Here is a 24260-nt window from a genome sequence, read left to right on the forward strand (position 1 = left end):
TGTGACTAAGTCTGTTTCTTTCCTTGAGTCAGGAAATAGCACTTAGAGTCTATTCCTGAACTCAGCTTCTTAGTATACTTAACTCAGCGTGAGCTCATTACTTAGTCAGTTTTATAGCAAGCAATATGTAAAGGAGTTTAAGGGTTAGAAAGATATTACTCAGCAGACTTATCCTGGTTCGGCCTCCCCGCCTACGTCCAGTCCCCGGAACTCGTTCCGAGCTTTTCAAATTCTCTATTGAGCTCTTTAAAGGTAGAGCACGAAACCTTTTACAATAGAAGCTAAGTATATAAGAGTACCTTCCTCTATACCTCTACTCACTCCTATATCTACCGCTGAGTACTATAACCGAGTACTCAGCCTCTCCTTTCTATTCTTCTAGAAATGATAAAGTGTTTGTCCTAAACAACAATTGCTAAGACACTTTAGATGATTGAAAATCACTCTAGACTTTTACACAATAATATGGAAATTGGTGTAAGGATTTTGCTTTGCTTTTCTCACAGAACTTCAAGTATGAATTTGGACAGCGTTTCGGCTAATTGAAGATCTGCGTCGAATGAAGCAAATGAGAGGCCTATTTATAGTGACACTTGAGGCACCGGTCATTTCGAATTTCGAAATAACCGTTGGAGGGAAACGGCTTCCTGTCGTTGTCACTCAGTACGTGCACAGTGTCGTTGGCCAATGGAATTCTTGGATCTTCTATCCACGGCAGTGCTCGGTAGCTTTTCGTTTGGCAAACAGAATGTTTCGACATTTTTGGCAAAGTCTACCAGACAGCTTCCTGCGCCTTCTGAACTTTACCCAAAGTAGAAATACTTTGTCTAGAAGTTGGTTCTTGTTTGCCGCTGTCCTGACTACTTGTCGCTTGACTCAGCAGCTTCCTCTTGAAGCTTTTGCTAGAAGGCTTCTCGATCCTTCTTCATGCTGAGTCGTCGTTTTGCTTGAAACGACTTCGTTTCATCTTTTTGGGTTGTGAGGTCTTGATTATGTTGACTTGGGCTTTACTTCCACTCATGGGCTTTTAGACTTTAAATCTTAATGTCTTATAGATAGATAAACTCAACATTGAACAAACACATTAGTATAAATAAATCAAAGCATTTAAGTTTAATGTGTTAGAATATTTTTTATCAATTACTTAAATAATTTTGTCAAATCAAAATCATGTGGAAAGGTGTTTCAACAAACTCCCCCATTTTGATGTTGGCAAAAATATTCAGTCAAGAACTCAGTGTTGATCTCTCCCATGATAGTTGACCCTATCTTACTCAGTATACTCCCCCGTAAGGGTTGAGCGGCTGACTTAGATTTACTTTAAACATTTCTCAAGTAAGTCTAAGGTCAGTTTTCAGAATTAGGTCAGCTCATGGAACATATTCTATTTAACTCAGTTTATGCGGAAGATTTAGATATCAGAGAGCGCTGAGTATTTCTTTGTTAAATGTGTTTAAGAAGACATATAAAAGAGGTCAACATATTGATCAACACAGCATGCAACCATAAAGCAATGTAGACAAGTAGCACAGTTGATTTAGTGAAGATGCGTTTAACTATTCCATACAAAACATAAGTAAGCATCACATAAGATTGGTTAATTTAAAAGGATAGATGCATCAAAGTTTTGTATTCAGGGTCAGCACAACAAAAGTACACAAGGGAAAGACTACAAGTTTTAAGATAATGAAATCTAGTCAATCCTAGTCAGGCTAAAGCTATTTCTTCTTGTAGTTGAGTTGGGCTTCATGCTCTTTAGCTTTACCCTTTCCCTTTTGGCTTTGCTGACTACCTGAAACTTCTTCTGAATGTTGGGTTCTTTGAGCTTGAACTTTCTCCCCCGTTTTGCCACTATCAGCAGGAGGAAGAATGAAAGTGTCTTCAATGGCAGCTTTAGTTAGGCGTTTAGAGAATGCCTTTAGCTTTCGTGTGTTGGTATTTATGCCATCAAAGATGGGAACACCATCATCCAAAATAGCTCGTGGAATCCTGACATCTGCAGCACTCAGCATACTCAGAACGTATGCTTGAGCCTTTCCAACCCAGTGTATGCTGTCAGTGAGCATTGCAAAAGCTTGATGAAACATCTTCAGCAAAGACGAATCAAAATACTGACGCTGAGCATTGGTGTGTCGCACGTGGTTGAAAGTAACTCGAGAGTACTTTAGGATCTCATTTGTTTTAAGCTGGTCAGTTTCCATCTCTTCCTTACTTAAGTTTAGCAGACGCACAGCCTCGCTAATTTGCTCAATGGAGCATTGGGAGGAGGAAGAGAGTTGGTGATTGGTTTTCTCTTGCTCAGTATGAATCTGGTTGAATAGATGATGAACTTCGGCAGAAGTTGCATACATTGAGTTCGCAGCTGACAATTGATGAAGTTCACCATGTAGGGAGTTCATGTGATTTACCATGGTTAGCTGGAGTTCGGCCAGAGTCGTTATAGAGTCCTGCCTGGGCTGTTGAGATTATAATGATGTCATGACACTCAGAAGATCCTTCAGACCTTTGATCTCAGTAAGAAGCTGAGTGACAGACAAAAGCTGAGTAGGCTCAACATTAGTAGACCCAGCGGCATCGGTGTTTGTTTGATGAAGGTCCTGGATAAGAGCTTGAGCTGAGTCAATGATTCTTCTACCAGAATCAGAGGCATTTAGATAGCTAAAGGATCCATCATTTGTTGGCCCAGATGCTGGAGGAGGAGTAGAACCGAATAGAGGCGGTGTTTGGTTCTGCTCAACATTAGAAGTGCCAGCATGATTAGCGGCTGGTCTTGAGTTAGGATTTCCAGTAGAAACTGACTGGATTGGATTCTGCACTTGGAGTTGTGGAAGAGGAGGATCGGCAGAATGTGTTACTTGCTCAGGGTCAGGCTGAAGCTGACTAGGTGTTGGAAGTTGAGGAAGTTCAGTGTTCACCTGAGCAGGTAATTCCTTAGCTTGCTCAATGTGTTGAGGAGCGAAATCTTCGAGACTTGCTCGGCATCATTTTGGCTGGGGAAGCAGTTAAGTTGGCATGTTCCTTCGGCTGAGAAACAGAGGCTTGATTTTCTTGTTGCTCTGGTTGAGATTCAGGAGGATTGGAGAAGAACTTAAGGTGTACTTCTGTTAAGTCAGTGATCTCATCCCTCAGTGGTGAATCACCCATGAGGTCAATGACTGGAGCTCGATGTGCCTTCTTCTTTCTCAGTCTCTTTAGCTTTGGAGGAGTAGGGTCAGCAGGAATGGACTCAATGGAGTCAGTGGGTGAAGCTTCCATTTGAACAGCGGGATGATTTGCCGTTTGCTCATCGTCATCTTCTTCAATCTCCTCAGTGTAGATTGTGCCATGTTGGTCAACGTCTGATGGCTCATCATCCTCATCCTCCACAGTTACCTCATCATCGAACTGACCACCCAGTTCTTCTTCTTCTTCATACTGACCACCCAAATGGTCTTGTTCTTCCTCTTCTTCAAACTGACCACCCAATTGGTCTTGTTCTTCATCTTCTTCTGACTGTTGTTCAGTGTCAATGTCTTGACTCTGTACATAATGTGAGTTAGGAGGAATGACTACGTCAGTTGGAAGGGCATCGATGGGTCTTAACTCAAAAGAGAGTTTCTTTTTCTTTCTCAGAGGTTGCTCATCATTGTCCTCTCTCTCTTCTACCTCAGGCTCAGCTTGCCTTGGTCTTTTCTCAGCTGACTTAGGTCCATCCTGACCTTGTTGAGGTTGAGGCTTAGTTCATCTGGATACAAATTTAAACTTCTTTGGTGCAGGGACAGCTTCTTTAGAGGTGCTTTGCACAACTTTCCTCTTTCTTTGTGTCCTTCCCTTTCGAGTCACCATCCCCTCAGCTTCCTGGTCAGCGGCCCCTTTCCCTTTCTTGGGCACAATTGGTTGGTCATATGCCAGGCCGAACAGGGCAGCAGCTGTAATCTTGGTTCCCCGAGTGTGGATTTCCTCAACCAGGCTCACCCCTTGATCTTTGAGGATTTTGGTGATAATGGAGCCTAGCCTAAGGGTTCCAGTGCTTCTTTGAAATCCACCAATTATGAAGACGGGCATGTTGATCGGCGTGTAGGTCAGCATATGCCATATGAAACACTGTTCGAAGTTTGTCGCTGAGTTGGTGCAGTTGATTTTGTGGAAAAGGAAATTGGTCAGTATGTAATGGGCCATCTTCTGATTACGACCCATGGAGGTACTTGAGATTTCTCCTACATGACTAGGAGGTTTACAGAATTCAGCTTTGTATTTGGTCTTATTTTGGTCACCAGATTTACGAAGTATGGCTCCTTCATTTTTCAGCTTGAGTAGTGAGGCAAGGTAAGCGGGGTTGATGAAGATACCCTTCCCCATATAGTCCCGGTTATCATCTGCGGCTTTTAGATTAGCGTAAAATTCTTTAACTAGCTCGGGATAAGTAGCCTCGCGTACTGAGAACAGCTCAGTCCAGCCGTTCTTTTTGATCCACTCACAAAAGGGTTGCTCAGCGTCCACAAAACCCCTTGAAAACCATCGAGAGTGGTCAACCTTATACCCCTCACACTTTCGTAAACTTGAGTGTAGGTGCGTTCCACAGGCTTCTTTGCCTTATCCTTTTGTTGTTTTCCTTTTGAGGAGCCAGCTTGGTCAGCTTTGGTTTGCTTGCTCGGCGTAGTGACCTTAGAGTGGTCACGCTGGGCAGGAGATGAAGGATTTTCATCGGAGCGATTAATGGCACCGGAGACATTCTGAGAATCTTTTGTCATGATTCTTAGAGAAGTTTGAGAAGTTTGGGAGATTTTAGAGAGAATATGAGAATACCAGAGATTTCTAAACGTAAAGAGATAAAAGTGGGAAATCATCCACTATTTATAGAGGTCTCGAATTGATCCTACGCGTTGAGGTGGCCGTTTGACCTCGAGATACTCAATCGACAAATATTCTGGCATTTATGACACATTCGGCGCGTGTATTTTCTAATTATTGCGCTTACATCATCCTAGGTGGCTATTCAATTCGCGTGTTTTGCATTAAGTTTTTCAACGGATCTTTACTCAGTGTTAAGGATCTCAAACGTTTGAAATTCTGAGTAGTCAATTGTTACGCAAAGGAATAATTCTTATGCTTAGTTGCTCAGCTTAAGATAAACACTCAGCATGTAAATCTACTCCGCATAAATCATTCAGCATGGTAATTCACTCAGCATGCATACATTCTATACTTAGAATTTATTGAAGTGGATTAAACATACCAATGGCTTCTCTAAGTATGTTGAATTGCTCACGAGCCAGTGGTTTTGTGAAGATACCAGCAAGCTGCGCATCCGTTGGGACATAGGTCAACTTGATCTCTCCCTTGAGTACATGATCTCTAATGAAGTGATGTCTTATGCTGACATGCTTTATTCTGCTGTGCTGGATTGAGTTCTTTGATAAGTCAATGGCACTCTTGTTGTCACATTTGACTTCAATTGTTTTAGTCTGAACGCCATAATCTTCAAGCTGTTGCTTAATCCATAGGACTTGAGCAACACAGCTTCCAGCAGCAACGTACTCAGCTTCAGTGGTTGACAGGGCTACTGATGCCTGCTTCTTGCTGAACCAGGACACAAGACAGCTCCCAAGGAAGTGGCATCCTCCTGAGGTGCTTTTTCGTTCAAGCTTGTCTCGTCCGTAGTCAGCGTCAGTGTATCCAATGAGTGTGAAATCATGAGTATTTGGATACCACAAACCTGCATTCACTAGGCCTTGCAAATATCTAAGGATTCTTTTTACAGCTATGTAATGAGATTCCTTAGGGTTAGATTGATATCTAGCACAATAACATACCGAGAACTGAATGTCCGGCCTACTAGCAGTTAAGTAGAGTAGAGAGCCAATCATACATCGGTACAATCTGCTATCTACTGACTTACCATTCTCATCAGCGCAGAGGACAGTGTCAGTGCCCATTGGGGTAGATATTGACTTACAATTCTCAAGTTCATACTTCTTCAATATCTCCTTAGCATACTTAGTTTGACTGATGAAGGTGCCATTTTTCCCTTGTTTGATTTGAAGTCCAAGGAAGAAATTAAGTTCTCCCATCATTGACATTTCTATCTCAGTCTGTATCTGCTTACTAAATTCCTTGCACATTGACTCGTTAGTGGCACCAAAAATAATGTCATCAACATATATTTGAGCCAGCAAGGTATCTTTACCCTTCCTCTTAATGAATAAGGTTGTATCAGCTTTACCTCTGACATAATTTCTAGTCAGCAGGAAACTGGCCAGCCTCTCATACCAAGCACATGGTGCTTGCTTGAGACCATACAGAGCCTTTTTGAGCTTATAAACGTGGTTTGGGAATTAGGATCCTCAAACCCTGGAGGCTGATTAACATAAACTTCCTCGTTTATAACTCCATTAAGGAATGCACTCTTAACATTCATTTGAAACAATTTAAAGTTCATATAGCTTGCATATGCACATAAAATTCTAATAGCCTCTAGCCTTGCCACTGGGGCAAAGGTCTCACTGTAGTCAATACCTTCTTGCTGACTGTAGCCCTGAGCTACAAGTCTTGCTTTGTTTCTGACCACGTTCCCTTGTTCATCCAGCTTGTTGGGGAAGACCCATCTTGTTCCTATGGTCTTTTGGCTTATTGGTTTCGGCACTATGTCCCATACTTCATTTCTTCTGAACTGATCAAGTTCTTCTTGCATTGCATTCATCCAGAATTCATCATACTCAGCTTCAGCGAAATTCTTTGGTTCCTGGATTGAGACGAATGCTACGTTGCTGAGGTATCTCTTGAGTTGATTCCTCGTCATCAGGGTGTTCTCAGCGGCATCAAGAATGGCACTCTCTGAGTGACCTCTTGGTATTCTGATCTCTTTTGGTAGATTGATGTCTTGTGCTGGTTGTGTTTCAACAATCTCTGCAGGTGTAGATTGGTCAGTGAAAATAATTTGAGTTTCACTTTTACCTTTGGTCAGCCCTTGAGGCAATGACTCAGTGGCTGTTTCTTGGTCAGCGGGAGCTGAGTGTGGATCATCCTCAATCAGCTGCATGTCTCTTCCTGCAGGGTTAGTTTCATCGAACTCAACGTGTACGGACTCTTCTAAGACCTAAGTTCGTTTATTGAAAACTCTGTATGCTTTGCTGTTTGTTGAGTAGCCTAAAAAGATAGCTTCATCAGCTTTTGAGTCAAACTTAGCTAGGCTGTCTTTGGTATTTAAGATAAAACATTTACAACCAAAGGCACGAAAGTATCCAATGTTGGGGTTTCGTCCTTTCCAAAGTTCGTAGGGGATCTTCTTTAATATAGGTCTAACTAGAACCCTATTAAGTATGTAGCACGCTGTGTTAACAGCTTCTCCCCAAAAGTACTTTTGAAGCCTATGCTCACTCAGCATTGTCTTGGCTATCTCAACCAAGGTTCTGTTTTTCCTTTCAACAACCCCATTTTGTTGAGGCGTTCTAGGAGCAGAAAAATTATGGTCAATGCCGTTGGCTTCACAGAATTCAACAAACTGTTGGTTCTTGAATTCTCCACCATTATCACTTCGGATGTGAGCTAACTTAAGGTCTTTATCATTTTCAAGTTTTCTTACTAAATTTGAAAATGTCTCAAAGGTTTCATCCTTGCTACTCAGCAAGATGATCCAAGTGTACCGAGAAAAGTCATCTACAATGACCAAGGAAAATCTTCTTCCACCCAAGCTCAGCGGCTGGACTGGACCGAAGAGATCCAAGTGTGGCAACTCTAATGGACGCTTAGTTGAGACAATGTTTTTACTATGAAAAGATCGTTTGGTCTGTTTTCCAGCTTGACAAGCGGGGCATAATTGATCTTTTTCAAACTTAAGTTCTGGCAGTCCCTCAACCAATTGCTTTCTTGCTAATTTGGCCAGGAGGTCCATGCTTACATGACCAAGTCTCCTGTGCCATAGCCAGGAATTTTCTTCCTTTGACACTAAGCATACAGTTTTTGAAAACTTCTTTTCTAAGTTCAGCATAAAGACATTATCAATACGAGGGGCAGTTAAAATTAACTCATTTGTTTTACCCTCGAATATTTTACATCCAGTGTCATCAAATATAACTTTTCTCCCATTGTCATATAGCTGAGCTACGCTGAGTAAGTTATATTTGACTCCGCTGACTAGGGAGACTGACTCAATAGTAAGATTACCACCAATGGTTCCTGACCCTACTATCTTACCCTTTTTGTTGTCTCCAAAACTTACACTTCCTCCTCGTTTACGCACAAATGTGATGAACTGAGTTTCATCACCAGTCATATGCCTCGAGCATGCACTATCAATGTACCACATCTTTGACTTCTCAGCACATCTCAGGCTTACCTGCAATATAGCTAGTTGCTTTTAGGTACCCAATTCTTTTTGGGTCCTTGCTTGTTAGGTTCAACAGGTAAAGCATCATATTTCATTTTATGACGACATACTTGGACAGTGTGTCCATTCTTTCCACAGAAGTCACAGCTGACCTTCCGTTTAGGATGTCTCACTGACTAGTCAGCACCCCAGTGCTGAGCGTGCCAGCACACCTTAGTGGTGTGTCCTTTCTTCCCACAGAAGTCACACTGGACATTCCGCTGAGGATTCCATCTCTGCTGACTAGTACTTCGGTACTGAGTGTTCAGAGGGATATTTCTTTTATTCGGAACCTTAAGTTGGTTCTGAATAGATGTGACATCCTTTTTCAGTTTCTTAGAATCTGATTGGACCTCAGTGACAAACTTTTGCATAATTTCTACATTACTATGCAAAGTTGAGTTGTCCTGGAGAAGATATCGAAGGTCACTCAGTTTGAACTCCTCAATCTCGTCACATCGCCTGCTGAGTGCTCTAACCTTCTTGTTACACTTTTTGATGAGTGTGTAAAGGTCACTCAGGGCATTTACCACTTCATTTCTGAGCAAGGGTAGTGATATTACCTCAGTTGAGTGGATCTCATCGTCAGATGCGATGGAGGGGTCAGCCATGAAACAAATCTTTACTGACTCAGTGGCATCAGCTTCTGATGATGAAGACTCATCACTGTCGCTCCAAGTTGCCACCATTGCCTTCTTGCTGTTCTTTCTTTCTTTCCTTAGCGTGGGACAGCTTGACTTGATATGGCCAGTTTGATGACATTCAAAGCATGTAATGGGCTTTGAGCTGTCCTTCTTGTACTTGTTGTCGCTGGACTCAGCTTTGTACTTATCAAACTTCTTGTAAGGCTTCTTAGAATATTTGTCATTCTTTCTGAACAGCCTTTTCATCTTTCTAGTGAATATAGCCATTTCTTCATCGTCTGTTGAGCTCCCATCAGTGGAGTCAGCTTTCATGACAAGAGACTTTTGCTTCTTGTCTTCAAACTTTTCCTTCACCTCGAAGTTCTTCATTGATATCTCGTAGGTCAGCAGCGAGCCAATGAGTTCATCATACTTATAGGTGGTTAAGTCTTGAGCTTCCTCAACAACAGTTTTCTTTGCTTGCCAGCTTTTAGGAAGACTCCTAAGAATCTTCTTGACTTGCTCTTCCTCAATGAAGATCTTTCCAAGTCTCTTGAGCTCGTTGATTATGTTTGTGAACCTTGCGTTAATGTCAGAGATTCCTTCATCATCATTCATTTCAAACACCTCATACAACCTCATGTGCTGGTTGACCTTGGATTCTTTCACTTTGTTGGTTCCTTCATAGGTAACCTCCAGCTTCTTCCAGATCTCCTGCGCTGACTCACAACCTGAAATTTTGTTGTACTCTGCAGCATCTAACGCACAGTGAAGCATGTTTATAGCCGAAGCATGATTTTGTAGCTTCTTGAGATCATCTTCTGTCCATCTAGTCTCAGCTTTAACAACCGTTTGGCCGTCAATAGTTTCAACAGGAACAAATGGGCCTTGGACTATAGATAGCCATGCACTTATATTTGTTGCCTGAATGAAATTTTTCATTCTATTCTTCCAAAAGGTATAGTTAGACCCGAAGAATAGAGGAGGCCGAGTAAGGGACAGCCCCTCAGGTAAAATCTGAGTTGTCTCATTTCCTGGGAGGAACCGAGTGCTGTTCTCAGCCATAGTGGGGATCAGCTCAAGGTAGTTAAACCTTGCACATTGAGCTTTTAAGCTCTGATACCACTTGTTGGTCCCTTATAACGTGACAAGTTATTTCCAAGGGGGGATAGGAACTATTTAAAATTTTTGTCCGTTAAGGCTGACTTCTTTTCTTGTGAAAAGGTTTACACATCGTGACTAAGCAGTTTGAAGACACAAGCTTAGTCAACTTGTGACTAAGTCTGTTTCTTTCCTTGAGTCAGGAAATAGCACTTAGAGTCTATTCCCGAACTCAGCTTCTTACTATACTTAACTCAGCGTGAGCTCATTACTTAGTCAGTTTTATAGCAAGCAATATGTAAAGGAGTTTAAGGGTTAGAAAGATATTACTCAGCAGACTTATCCTGGTTCGGCCTCTCCGCTTACGTCCATTCCCCGGAACTCGTTCCGAGCTTTTCGAATTCTCTACTGAGCTCTTTAAAGGTAGAGCACGAAACCTTTTACAATAGAAGCTGAGTATATAAGAGTACCTTCCTCTATACCTCTACTCACTCCTATATCTACCGCTGAGTACTATAACCGAGTACTCAGCCTCTCCTTTCTATTCTTCTAGAAATGATAAAGTGTTTGTCCTAAACAACAATTGCTAAGACACTTTAGATGATTGAAAATCACTCTAAACTTTTACACAATAATATGGAAATTGGTGTAAGGATTTTGCTTTGCTTTTCTCACAGAACTTCAAGTATGAATTTGGACAGCGTTTCGGCTAATTGAAGATCTGCGCCGAATGAAGCAAATGAGAGGCCTATTTATAGTGACACTTGAGGCACCAGTCATTTCGAATTTCGAAATAACCGTTGGATGGAAACGGCTTCCTGTCGTTGTCACTCAGTACGTGCACAGTGTCGTTGGCCAATGGAATTCTTGCATCTTCTGTCCGCAGCAGTGCTCGGCAGCTTTTCGTCTGGCAAACAGAATGTTTCGACATTTTTGGCAAAGTCTTCCAGACAGCTTCCTGCGCCTTCTGAACTTTACCCAAAGTAGAAATACTTTGTCTAGAAGTTGTTTCTTGTCTGCCGCTGTCCTGACTGCTTGTCGTTTGACTCAGCAGCTTCCTCTTGAAGCTTTTGCTAGAAGGCTTCTCGATCCTTCTTCATGCTGAGTCGTCGTTTTGCTTGAAACGACTTCGTTTCATCTTCTTGGGCCGTGAGGTCTTGATTATGTTGACTTGGGCTTTACTTCCACTCATGGGCTTTTAGACTTTAAATCTTAATGTCTTATAGATAGATAAACTCAACATTGAACAAACACATTAGTATAAATAAATCAAAGCATTTAAGTTTAATGTGTTAGAATATTTTTTATCAATTACTTAAATAATTTTTTCAAATCAAAATCATGTGGAAAGGTGTTTCAACAGCTGTCTCAACCAAGGTTCTGTTTTTCCTTTCAACAACCCCATTTTGTTGAGGCGTTCTAGGAGCAGAAAAATTATGGTCAATGTCGTTGGCTTCACAGAATTCAACAAACTGTTGGTTCTTGAATTCTCCACCATTATCACTTCGGATGTGAGCTAACTTAAGGTCTTTATCATTTTCAAGTTTTCTTACTAAATTTGAAAATGTCTCAAAGGATTCATCCTTGCTACTCAGCAAGATGATCCAAGTGTACCGAGAAAAGTCATCTACAATGACCAAGGAAAATCTTCTTCCACCCAAGCTCAGCGGCTGGACTGGATCGAAGAGATCCAAGTGTGGCAACTCTAATGGACGCTTAGTTGAGACAATGTTTTTACTATGAAAAGATCGTTTGGTCTGTTTTCCAGCTTGACAAGCGTGGCATAATTGATCTTTTTCAAACTTAAGTTCTGGCAGTCCCTCAACCAATTGCTTTCTTGCTAATTTGGCCAGGAGGTCCATGCTTATATGACTAAGTCTCCTGTGCCATAGCCAGGAATTTTCTTCCTTTGACACTAAGCATACAGTTTTTGAAAACTTCTTTTCTAAGTTCAGCATAAAGACATTATCAATACGAGGGGCAGTTAAAATTAACTCATTTGTTTTACCCTCGAATATTTTACATCCAGTGTCATCAAATATAACTTTTCTCCCATTGTCATATAGCTGAGCTACGCTGAGTAAGTTATATTTGACTCCGCTGACTAGTGAGACTGACTCAATAGTAGGATTACCACCAATGGTTCCTGACCCTACTATCTTACCCTTTTTGTTGTCTCCAAAACTTACACTTCCTCCTCGTTTACGCACAAATGTGATGAACTGAGTTTCATCACCAGTCATATGCCTCGAGCATGCGCTGTCAATGTACCACATCTTTGACTTCTCAGCACATCTCAGGCTTACCTGCAATATAGCTAGTTGCTTTAAGGTACCCAATTCGTTTTGGGTCCTTGCTTGTTAGGTTCAACAGGTAAAGCATCATATTTCATTTTATGACGACATACTTGGACAGTGTGTCCATTCTTTCCACAGAAGTCACAGCTGACCTTCCGTTTAGGATGTCTCACTGACTGGTCAGCACCCCAGTGCTGAGCGTGCCAGCACACCTTAGTGGTGTGTCCTTTCTTCCCACAGAAGTCACACTGGACATTCCGCTGAGGATTCCATCTCTGCTGACTAGTACTTCGGTACTGAGTGTTCAGAGGGATATTTCTTTTATTCGGAACCTTAAGTTGGTTCTGAATAGATGTGACATCCTTTTTCAGTTTTTTAGAATCTGATTGGACCTCAGTGACAAACTTTTGCATAATTTCTACATTACTATGCAAAGTTGAGTTGTCCTGGAGAAGATATCGAAGGTCACTCAGTTTGAACTCCTCAATCTCGTCACATCGCCTGCTGAGTGCTCTAACCTTCTTGTTACACTTTTTGATGAGTGTGTAGAGGTCACTCAGGGCATTTACCATTTCATTTCTGAGCAAGGGTAGTGATATTACCTCAGTTGAGTGGATCTCATCGTCAGATGCGATGGAGGGGTCAGCATGCTCAGAAACACATGGCTCAAGAAGTTCGTCAGCCATGAAACAAATCTTTGCTGACTCAGTGGCATCAGCTTCTGATGATGAAGACTCATCACTGTCGCTCCAAGTTTTCACCATTGCCTTCTTGTTGTTCTTTATTTCTTTCCTCAGTGTGGGACAACTTGACTTGATGACATTCAAAGTATGTAATGGGCTTTGAGATGTCCACCTCATATGGCCAGTTTGATGACATTCAAAGCATGTAATGGGCTTTGAGATGTCCTTCTTGTACTTGCTGTCGCTGGACTCAGCTTTGTACTTATCAAACTTCTTGTAAGGCTTCTTAGAATATTTGTCATTCTTTCTGAACAGCCTTTTCATCTTTCTAGTGAACATAGCCATTTCTTCATCGTCTGTTGAGCTCCCATCAGTGGAGTCAGCTTTCATGACAAGAGACTTTTGCTTCTTGTCTTCAAACTTTTCCTTCACCTCGAAGTTCTTCATTGATATCTCATGGGTCAGCAGCGAGCCAATGAGTTCATCATACTTATAGGTGGTTAAGTCTTGAGCTTCCTCAACAACATTTTTCTTTGCTTGCCAGCTTTTAGGAAGACTCCTAAGAATCTTCTTGACTTGCTCTTCCTCAGTGAAGATCTTTCCCAGTCTCTTGAGCTCGTTGATTATGTTTGTGAACCTTGCGTTCATGTCAGAGATTCCTTCATCGTCATTCATTTCAAATAGCTCGTACAACCTCATGTGCTGGTTGACATTGGATTCCTTCACCTTGTTGGTTCCTTCATAAGTAACCTCTAGCTTCTTTCAGATCTCCTGCGCTGACTCACAACCTGAAATTTTGTTGTACTCTGCAGCATCTAACACACAGTGAAGCATGTTTATAGCCGAAGCATGATTTTGTAGCTTCTTGAGATCATATTCTGTCCATCTAGTCTCAGCTTTAACAACCGTTTGGCCGTCAATAGTTTCAACAGGAACAAATGGGCCTTGGACTATAGATAGCCATGCACTCATATTTGTTGCCTGAATGAAATTTTTCATTTTATTCTTCCAAAAGGTATAGTTAGACCCGAAGAATAGAAGAGGCCGAGTAATGGACAGCTGATAGGGGTCAAAAACCCCTATCTTTGGGTACGGTTTTAGAACGGGTTTTTAGCGTTATTTAGTTAATAAGCGAGCAATTCTCGCTTTTAAATGCTTTTGTGTGAGTTAGTTAGAAATTGGAAATGTTTTATTTACTTTTCGTTGTTCAGGCTCGTTTTATGATCAATTTGGGCAAATACGGCCAAAATGGCATGCATATTATAATTTCGTTATCTTTTGAAGCTAATTGATCCGTCAAAAGTCGCACCAAACGAAGCGTTTGCTCAAAATAAGCAATTGGCGGGTCAATTTAGCCTTTGGACTAATGTTGTTTGGAGTTTATGTGCGTGTGCAGGTTAAAACTGTTGAAACACCTTTCCACATAATTTTGATTTGACAAAATTGTTTAAGTATAATTAAAAACATATTCTAAACACACTAAGTTTAAATGCTTTGATTTATTCTACTAATGTGTTTGTTCAATGTTGAGTTAAATTGTTTATAAGACACAAAGATTAAAAGGCCCAAAACCCAATACGGAAGTCAAAGCCCAAGTCAAACAGTTTAAGGCAACTCGGCCAGCGTATGTCAAAACGCTGTCGTTATGTACAAAACGCAGCTTAGCGGAAGAAGGATCTAGAAGACCTTCGAGGAACAACTTCGAGACGAAGCTGCTGAGTTGATTCGACAAACAGTACAAGACAGCAGCTGGCTAAGAACAACTTCCAGACAAAGTGTTTCCACTTTGGGTAAAGTTCAGAAGACACAGAATGCTGTCTAGTTGACATTACCATAAATGGAGAGACATTCTGCCGAGCTGACCTAAAGCTGACCGAGGACAGAAAATACTCAAATCTGATTGGCCGAGAGCTCTGAGCAAGACAGGATGACAACGACAGGAAGCCATTTCCCTCCAACGGTTATTTCGAAATTTGAAATGACCGACACCTCAGACGTCTCTATAAATAGAGCCCTTCACTTGCTTCATTTCACACAGAACTTGATCAAGCCATTACGCTGACCAAATCTCTACGCAAAGTTCTGCAAGAAAAAGCAAATCAATCTTACACTAAATTTCATATCTTTTGTGTAAAAGTCTTGTGTGATTATTCAATCATCTAAGGTGTCTTAGCAAATCATTGTTTAGGACAAACACTTATCATTTCTAGAGATTAGAAAGGAGAGGCTGAGTACTCGGTTATAGTACTCAGCGAGAGATTAGGATTGAGTATAGGTATAGAGGAAGGTACTCTTGTTATACTCAGTTGCTAAGATTGTAAAAGGTTTGATGCTCTACCGTTAAAGAGCTCAGTAGAGAATTCGAAATCTGGGAACGTGTTCCGGGGACAGGACGTAGGCTTGGAGGCCGAACCTGGATAAATCTGCTGAGTAACATATTTCTAACCTTTAACTCCTTTATATATTTATTGCTTGCTTAAACAAAAACTGACCAAGTAAAGAGGTCAAGCTGAGTTGTGCGCATTGAATATCTGAGCTCAGGAATAGACTTTATGTGCTATCTCCTGACTCAAGTAAAGAAACTGACCTAGTCACTAGTTGACTAAGCCAGTATCTTGCTATTCATTCAGCACCGCTGTCCAAACCTTTTTCTCACGAAAAAGAAGTCTGTCCTAGCTTAAAATTTTTAAACAGTTCCTAACCCCCCCTTGGAACTATACTTGTAACGTTATAAGGAACCAACAAGTGGTACCAGAGCTTAAAAGCTCACTATAAAAGGTTTAACCACCTTGAGCTGATCCCCACTATGGGCGAAAACAGCACTCGGTTTCTCCCAGGAAACCAAACAACTCAGATCTTACCTGAGGGACTGTCCATTACTCGGCCTCCCCTATTATTCGGGTCTAACTACACCTTCTGGAAGAATAGGATGAAAAATTTCATTCAGGCTACAAATATGAGTGCCTGGCTATCCATAGTCCAAGGTCCATTTGTACCTGTCGAAGTTGTGGCTGACCAAACAGTTGTTAAAGCTGAGGCCAAATGGACAGAGGATGATCTCAAGAAGCTACAAAATCATGCTTCGGCTATAAATATGCTTCACTGTGCGCTCGATGCTGTCGAATATAATAAAATCTCAGGTTGTGAGTCGGCGCAAGAGATCTGGAAGAAGCTGGAGGTCACCTACGAAGGAACCAATAAAGTAAAGGAGTCCAAGGTGAACCAACAGATGAGACTGTACGAGCTGTTCGAAATAAACAATGATGAGGGTATATCTGACATGAATGCAAGGTTTACCAACATCATCAATGAGCTCAAGAGACTTGGGAAGATCTTCACTGAGGAAGAACAAGTCAAAAAGATACTCAGGAGTCTTCCTAAAGACTGGCAAGCAAAGAAGACCGCTGCTGAGGAAGCTCAGGACTTAACCACCTACAAATATGACGAACTCATCGGCTCGTTGCTGACCCATGAGATATCAATGAAAAACTTCGAGGTGAAGGAAAATTCTGAAGACAAGAAGCATAAATCTCTTGTCATGAAAGCTGACTCCACTGATGAGAGCTCAACAGATGATGAGGAGATGGCTATGTTCACAAGGAAGATGAAAAGGCTGTTCAGAAAGAATGACAAATATTCTAAGAAGCCTTACAGAAAGTTTGATAAGTATAAAGCTGAGTCCAGCGACAGCAAATACAAGAAAGACAACTCAAAGCCCATTACATGCTTTGAATGTCATCAAACTGGCCATATCAAGTCAAGCTGCCCCACGCTGAGGAAAGATAAGAAGAACGGAAAAAGGCAATGGTGGCTACATGGAGCGACAATGATGAGTCTTCATCAACAGAAGCTGAGGCCACCGAGTCAGCAAAGATATGCTTCATGGCTGACGAACTTGCTGAGCCATGCGTCTCTGAGCATGCTGACCCCTCCATTGCATCTGACGATGAAGAGCAATCAAATGAGGTAATATCACTTTCTCAGCTCAGAAACGAAATGGGTAATGCCCTGAGTGACCTCTATACACTTGTCAAAAAGTGTAATAAGAAAATTAGAGCACTCAGCAGGCGCTGTGACGAGGTTGAAGAGGTCAAGCTAAGTGACCTCAGATTCCTTCTTCAGGACAACTCAACTTTGCATGATAATATGGAGATCATACATAAGTCTATCTCTGAAGTCCAATCAGATTCAAAGAAACTGAAAAAGGACGTCACAAATATCCAGAACCAACTAAAGGTTCAAAACAAAAGAAATATTCCTCTGAATGCTCAGTACCGAAGTACTGGTCAGCAGAGATGGAATCCCCAGCGGAATGTCCAGTGTGACTTCTGTGGGAAGAAAGGACACACCACAAAGGTGTGCTGGCACGCTCAGCACTGGGGTGCTGACCAGTCAGTGAGAAATCCGAAACGGAAGGTCAGCTGTGACTTCTGTGGAAAGAATGGCCATACCATCCAAGTATGTCGCCATAAAATAAAATATGATGCTTTACCTGTTGAACCTAACAAGCAAGGACCCAAAAAGAATTGGGTAACTAAAAGTAACTAGTTACAATGCAGGTAAGCCTGAGGTGTGCTGAGAAGTCAAAGATGTGGTATATTGACAGCGCATGCTCGAGGCACATGACTGGTGATGAAACTCAGTTCATCACGTTTGAGTGTAAACGAGGAGGAAGCGTAAGTTTTGGAGACAACAAAAAGGGTAAGATAGTAGGGTCAGGAACCATCGGAGGTAATCCTACTATTGAGCCAGTCTCCCTAGTCAGCGGACTCAAATATAACTTACTCAGCGTAGCTCAGCTATGTAACAATGGGAGAAAAGTTATATTTGATGCTACTGGATGTAAAATATACGAGGGAAAAACAAATGAGTTAATTTTAACTGCCCCTCGGATTGATAATGTCTTTATGCTAGACTTAGAGAAAAAGTTTTCAAAAACTGTATGCTTAGTTTCAAAGGAAGAAAATTCCTGGCTATGGCACATGAGAGTTGGTCATGTAAGCATGGACCTCCTGGCCAAATTAGCAAGAAAGCAATTGGTTGAGGGACTGCCTGAACTTGGATTTGAAAAAGATCAATTATGCCACGCTTGCCAAGCTGGAAAACAAACTAAACAATCTTTTCATAGCAAAAACACTGTCTCAACTAAGCGTCCGTTAGAATTACTACACTTGGATCTCTTCGGTCCAGTCCAGCCGCTGAGTCTGGGTGGAAGAAGATTTTCCTTGGTCATTGTAGATGACTTCTCTCGGTACACTTGGGTCATCTTGCTGAGTAGCAAGGATGACACCTTTGAGACATTTTCAAATTTGGTTAGAAAACTTGAAAATGATAAAGACCTAAAATTGGCTCACATCCGAAGTGATAATGGTGGAGAATTCAAAAACCAACAGTTTGTTGAATTCTGTGAAGCCAGCGGCATTGACCATAACTTTTCTGCTCCTAGAACGCCTCAACAAAATGGGGTTGTTGAAAGGAAGAACAGAACACTGGTTGAAATAGCCAGGACAATGCTGAGTGAGCATAGGCTTCCAAAGTATTTTTGGGGAGAGGCTGTTAACACAGCGTGCTATATTCTTAATAGGGCTCTTGTTAGACCTATACTAAAGAAAACCCCCTACGAACTTTGGAAAGGACGAAAGCCCAACATTGGATACTTTCGTGCCTTTGGCTGTAAATGTTTTATTTTAAACACTAAGGATAGCCTAGCTAAGTTTGACTCAAAAGCTGATGAAGCTATCTTTTTAGGCTACTCAACAAACAGCAAAGCATACAGAGTTTTCAATAAACGAACTCAAGTTTTAGAAGAGTCAGTACATGTTGAGTTCGATGAAACTAACCCTGCAGGTAGATACCAGCCGCTGACCGAGGATGATCCACACTCAGCATCCGCTGATCAAGATACAGTCGCTGAGTCATTCCCTTAAGGGCTGACCAAAGGTAAAAGTGAACCAAATATTGTTTTCACTGACCAGTCTTCACCTGCAGAGATTGTTGAAACATAGACAGCACAAGACATCAATCTACCCAAAGAGATAAGGATTCCAAGAGGGCACTCAGAGAGTGCAATCCTTGATGCCGCTGAGAATACCTTGATGACAAGAAACCAACTCAGGAGGTACCTCAGCAATGTAGCCTTCATCTCAGTTCAGGAACCTAAGAACTTCGCTGATGCTGAGGAAGATGAATTCTGGATGAGCGCAATGCAAGAGGAACTTGACCAATTCAGAAGAAACGATGTATGGGAGCTAGTGCCACATCCAAGGAGTCAGAAGACCATTGGAACAAGATGGGTCTTCCGCAACAAGCTGGATGAGCAAGGGAACGTAGTCAGGAACAAAGCAAGGCTTGTAGCTCAGGGCTACAGTCAGCAAGAAGGTATTGACTACGGTGAGACCTTTGCCCCAGTGGCAAGGCTAGAGGCTATTAGGATTCTATGTGCATATGCATCTTACATGAACTTTAAACTGTTTCAAATGGATGTTAAGAGTGCATTCCTTAATGGAGTTATAAACGAGGAAGTTTATGTTAATCAACCTCCAGGGTTTAAGGATACTAAATTCCCAAACCACGTTTATAAACTCAAAAAGGCTCTGTACGGCCTCAAGCAAGCACCACGTGCTTGGTATGAGAGGCTGACCAGTTTTCTGCTGACTAGAAACTATGTCAGGGGCAAAGCTGATACAACCTTATTCATTAAGAGAAAGGGTAAAGATACCCTGCTGGCTCAAATATATGTTGATGATATTATTTTTGGTGCTACTAATGAGTCAATGTGCAAGGAATTTAACAAGCAAATGCAGACTGAGTTTGAAATGTCTATGATGGGAGAACTCAACTTCTTCCTTGGACTTCAAATCAAACAAGGAAAGAATGGCATCTTCATCAGTCAAGCTAAATATGCCAAAGAGATATTGAAGAAATATGATCTTGAAAATTGCAAGCCAATATCCACTCCTATGGGCACTGACACTGTCCTCTGCGCTAACGAGAATGGTAAGTCGGTAGACAGCAAATTGTATCGAGGTATGATAGGCTCTCTACTTTACTTAACAGCAAGTAGACCGGACATTCAGTTCTCAGTATGCTACTGTGCTAGATATCAATCTAACCCTAAGGAATCTCATTACATAGCTGTAAAAAGAATCCTTAGATATTTACAAAGCTCAGTGAACGCAGGTTTATGGTATCCCAACACTCATGGCTTTACACTCGTTGGATACACTGACGCTGACTATGGTTGAGACAAGCTAGAATGGAAAAGCACCTCTAGAGGATGTCATTTCTTAGGAAGCTGTCTTGTATCCTGGTTCAGCAAGAAGCAGGCGTCAGTAGCCTTGTCTACCACTGAAGCTGAGTACATTGCTGCTGGTCACTGTGTTGCTCAAGTCCTATGGATTAAGCAATAGCTTGAAGACTATGGTGTTCAAACAAAGACAATTGAGGTCAAATGCGACAACAAAAGTGCAATTGATCTATCAAAGAACCCAATTCAACACAGCAGGATGAAGCATGTCAGCATAAGACATCACTTCATTAGAGACCATGTACTCAAGGGTGAGATAAAGCTGACCTATGTCCCAACGGATGAGCAGCTTGCGGATATCTTCACAAAGCCACTGGCTCGTGAACAGTTCAGCATACTGAGAGAAGCCATTGGTATGTTTAATCCTCTTTAGTAAATTCCTGTTCTAAAATGGAAATTTATGCTGAGTGAATTACTATGCTGAATGATTTATGCAAATGCATGCTGAGTGATTGTTATGCTGAGTACTTAACGCAAAATACATATAAATACTGAGTAAATATGCACACCGAGTAGTAATCTCACACTGAGAAATCATCCTTTCATATACTACTGACCACTCAGAATATAAAACGCTTAGTATTCTAAACGCTGAGTGTTAGATTCGTTGCATTAAATGCAAAAGCACGCGAATAGCCACATAGGATGACGTATGCGCCGAATGTGTCATAAAAGCCAGGATCTTTTTCGGTTGACAATCCCAAGGCAAAACTGACACATGGATTCGATAAGATCCACTCTTCACCGCTATAAATAATGGGTAAATCCCCATTTTTTATTTTCTTTACACTTACCGAATTTTCTGGCAAAGCATTCTCTCTCTAAGACTCTCAAAGCCTCCCAATCCTTTTCTGAAACAATGACTAGAGTTTCCGTCAACATCTCCGGTGCCGGTCACCCTAAGACCAGCTCCGATGAACCCTCCAGGCAAACTACTTTGCCTGAAACCTCCAAGGTCACTACGCCGAGCAAAGGCAAAGATGGCCAAGCTACCTCAACTAAGGGTAAGCCAACTAAGGCCAGAACCTATACCAAGGTATTTGAAGACATTAGCGAATGGAAAGTAGACTTTTCACGATGGGTTTCTGAGGCCTTCATGACATCCGAGCAATCCTTCTGCGAATGGATATCGAAGAATGGCTGGACAGAGCTGTTCTCCATTAGAGATCACACCTATCCTGACCTAGTAAGGGAATTCTACAACAATCTCCGAGTTGCTGATGATAACTAGGACTATCTGGTAACTGTGGTAAAGGAAAAGACCATTTTCATAAACCCTACTTATCTCGCTAACTTGCTGAAGTTAAAGAATGAGGGAACAAAACTGAGACGATCTGGAGATCATGAAGGAACTGGGTACGATAACACCTTCTGTAAGCCCGCTGGCCACTCTGGAGAAGTCTCAAGCACCTCAATGGGTCAGCACCAAAAGATGGCTCACTATCTGCTGACCTACTTCATTTATCCCAAGATCAACTGAACCACCTCAGCAACGAATTTTGAGCAATGCTTCAGAATATGCTGACATACAAGCCGATCAACATACCAGTATTCTTGATTGCTGGGTTCATAAGGAGCACTGGAACTCTCAGGCTGGGATCACTCATCACCAGAATCCTCTTAGATCATCAAATTGATCTGTCTGAGGAAACTAAGGCTAGAGGATCTGAGATAACCGCGGCTTCGCTGAGGGCTTTGAAGTTCAATCAGCCACTAAAGAAAGGAAAAGCTGCTGCTAAACAACAAGCTGAGGAAACAGCTCCAAAGCAAAGCCAAAGGACAAAGGCTCCAGCTGCCCGCAAGAGGAAAGCTGTTGTGACTCCTTCAAAGAAGGCTGAGCCTCAGGCCAAGAAGCCAAAGTCAGCTGCTGAACCAGGTCAGGAGAGACCTATGTCAGCTGAGAAAAGGCAGGCAAGATGAGCCTGAAATTGAGGAAAGAACAAATGCTGATGAGCAACCTTAAAAGAAGTAGAAGTCTTCTACACTGACTCCCATTGATGCTATTCCTACTGACGTCGTAGTTCCTGGTGATTCTCACTACACACAGTGTCTAGGAACTGTAGCTGAGCATCAAGAAGATGATGTGCATCTGGATGATCAGTTCATTGCACAAGTTGAAGAAGAGTTAGATGGTGATAGTGAAGAAGATGAAGAACAAGAAGAAGCAAGCGGTCAGGATGACACTGAGGATACTAAGGAGACCGCTAGTGAGATTGGAGCTGAGCCAACCAATACTGAGTTGGCTGCTGGAAATGAACAAGAACAAGAACAAGCTGACCAGCTTAATGCTGATCAAGAGGAAACTTCTCCCTCTCACTCAGGAGAATCTATACAAGCTGACACTCCTCCTCCAAGAAGAAGATTAATCAAGGCAAGTCAGAAGTCTGTCATTGACCCTCCTGTTCAGAAACCAATTGTCCCTGACTTTGTTATCCAGAAGCCGACCCAAGATCCTTCTAAACTCAAGCTGAAATTTTTCAGAAAACAACCATCTTCTACTCCATCGGCTTCCCTTGAAAAGCAAGCCTCTGTTTCTTCACCAAAGGAACACGCCGACTTGAATGCTTCTGCTAACTCTACAAGCCAAGTAGAGCCAATTCCCGTCAATGCTGTCACCACAAGCATTGTGCTGACTCAGAACATCCCTGCTCTAGTCAGCACAGACAGCATTCAGATTACTTCTTCTCCAATCAACACTTCTGCCGATCAATCAGCTTTACCTGAGACTCAAGTGCAGATTGGAACCACACTTCCAGTCACTAACCATATTATACCCTTGACTCCTCTTCCAACCGGTCATACTGAGGAAGCTAGGCTAGTTCATGAAGGCTCTCTCAGCTACTTACATGCCACCGAGTCTGGAAAAAGAATCATCGACTCGGTGCAAACTTTAATCAAAGACCTTCATCGAACCACTCCACCTGCTACTGGGTCTTCTATTGTTGAGACAACTCAGCTCTCCCAAGTAACTCAGCTTCTCAATGAAGTTAAGGGATTCAAGGATTTGCTGAGTGTCATAGTCTCCTTTCAAGCACAACAACCTAAGCAGGATTCCATCACAAAGCTGGCTGAGCACCAGCTGACAATTGTTCAACATCTCAATTCTCTTCAAGGTCAAGTTCATACCCTGTCAGCTGCGAACACGCGATATGCCACTTCTGATGAAGTTAAAATGCTCTTTGCTCAGCTTCACACCGAGCAAATCAAGACCAACGAGCAAATGGTCTCCTATTCTCAATGCTTAGTGGAGCAAATTGGTGAGGCTGTTCGATTGTTGAACTTGAACAAACAAGAGATGGACACTAACGCCATGAAGCAAAATGAAATATTGTCTGTCACCAGACAAACCTTCAACCATGTACGTCACAGCAACATTCAGCGTCAATACTACGACACATCCTTACTGAAGACTTTTCATCAAGTCGTTGCTGGTCTGACCGATGCACTTACCTGGATAGGTAAATCTCAAGCTTTCATAGTAAGCATGATCAGCGCTGCTGAACTCAATATACCCGCCGAGGTATCAGATGATGGAGTTGCTATTTTTGACGGTGTCAATGAAAGCGCCGAAAGACTTAAGGCGCTGTCCACGGAACTGACCAGAGCCGTCTTAACCGACGCCTTTAGGATTCCTCCTCCCGATGCTGACAAAACGGGGGAGAAAGAACAAGCTAGAACACAGCATGAGTATAGTCAGTCCAAGCAAAAGAAAAAGAAATAGAAATTAGGCTAGCTCAGTTATGCTAAGTTGTAGTCTCTATGTTTATGATTTTCTTTTGTTGTATATGCTGACTATTTCTAGTAATATCAATACTTGCATCTTTTTATCCAAAAACTGAGTTATGAGTTATTATCTATGATGCTGAGTATTAAGTTATTATGTATTTTCAATTACATCAACTATGT

This window comes from Euphorbia lathyris, chromosome 5 (assembly GCF_963576675.1).
Source record: "Euphorbia lathyris chromosome 5, ddEupLath1.1, whole genome shotgun sequence".
Classification (NCBI taxonomy): domain Eukaryota; kingdom Viridiplantae; phylum Streptophyta; class Magnoliopsida; order Malpighiales; family Euphorbiaceae; genus Euphorbia; species Euphorbia lathyris.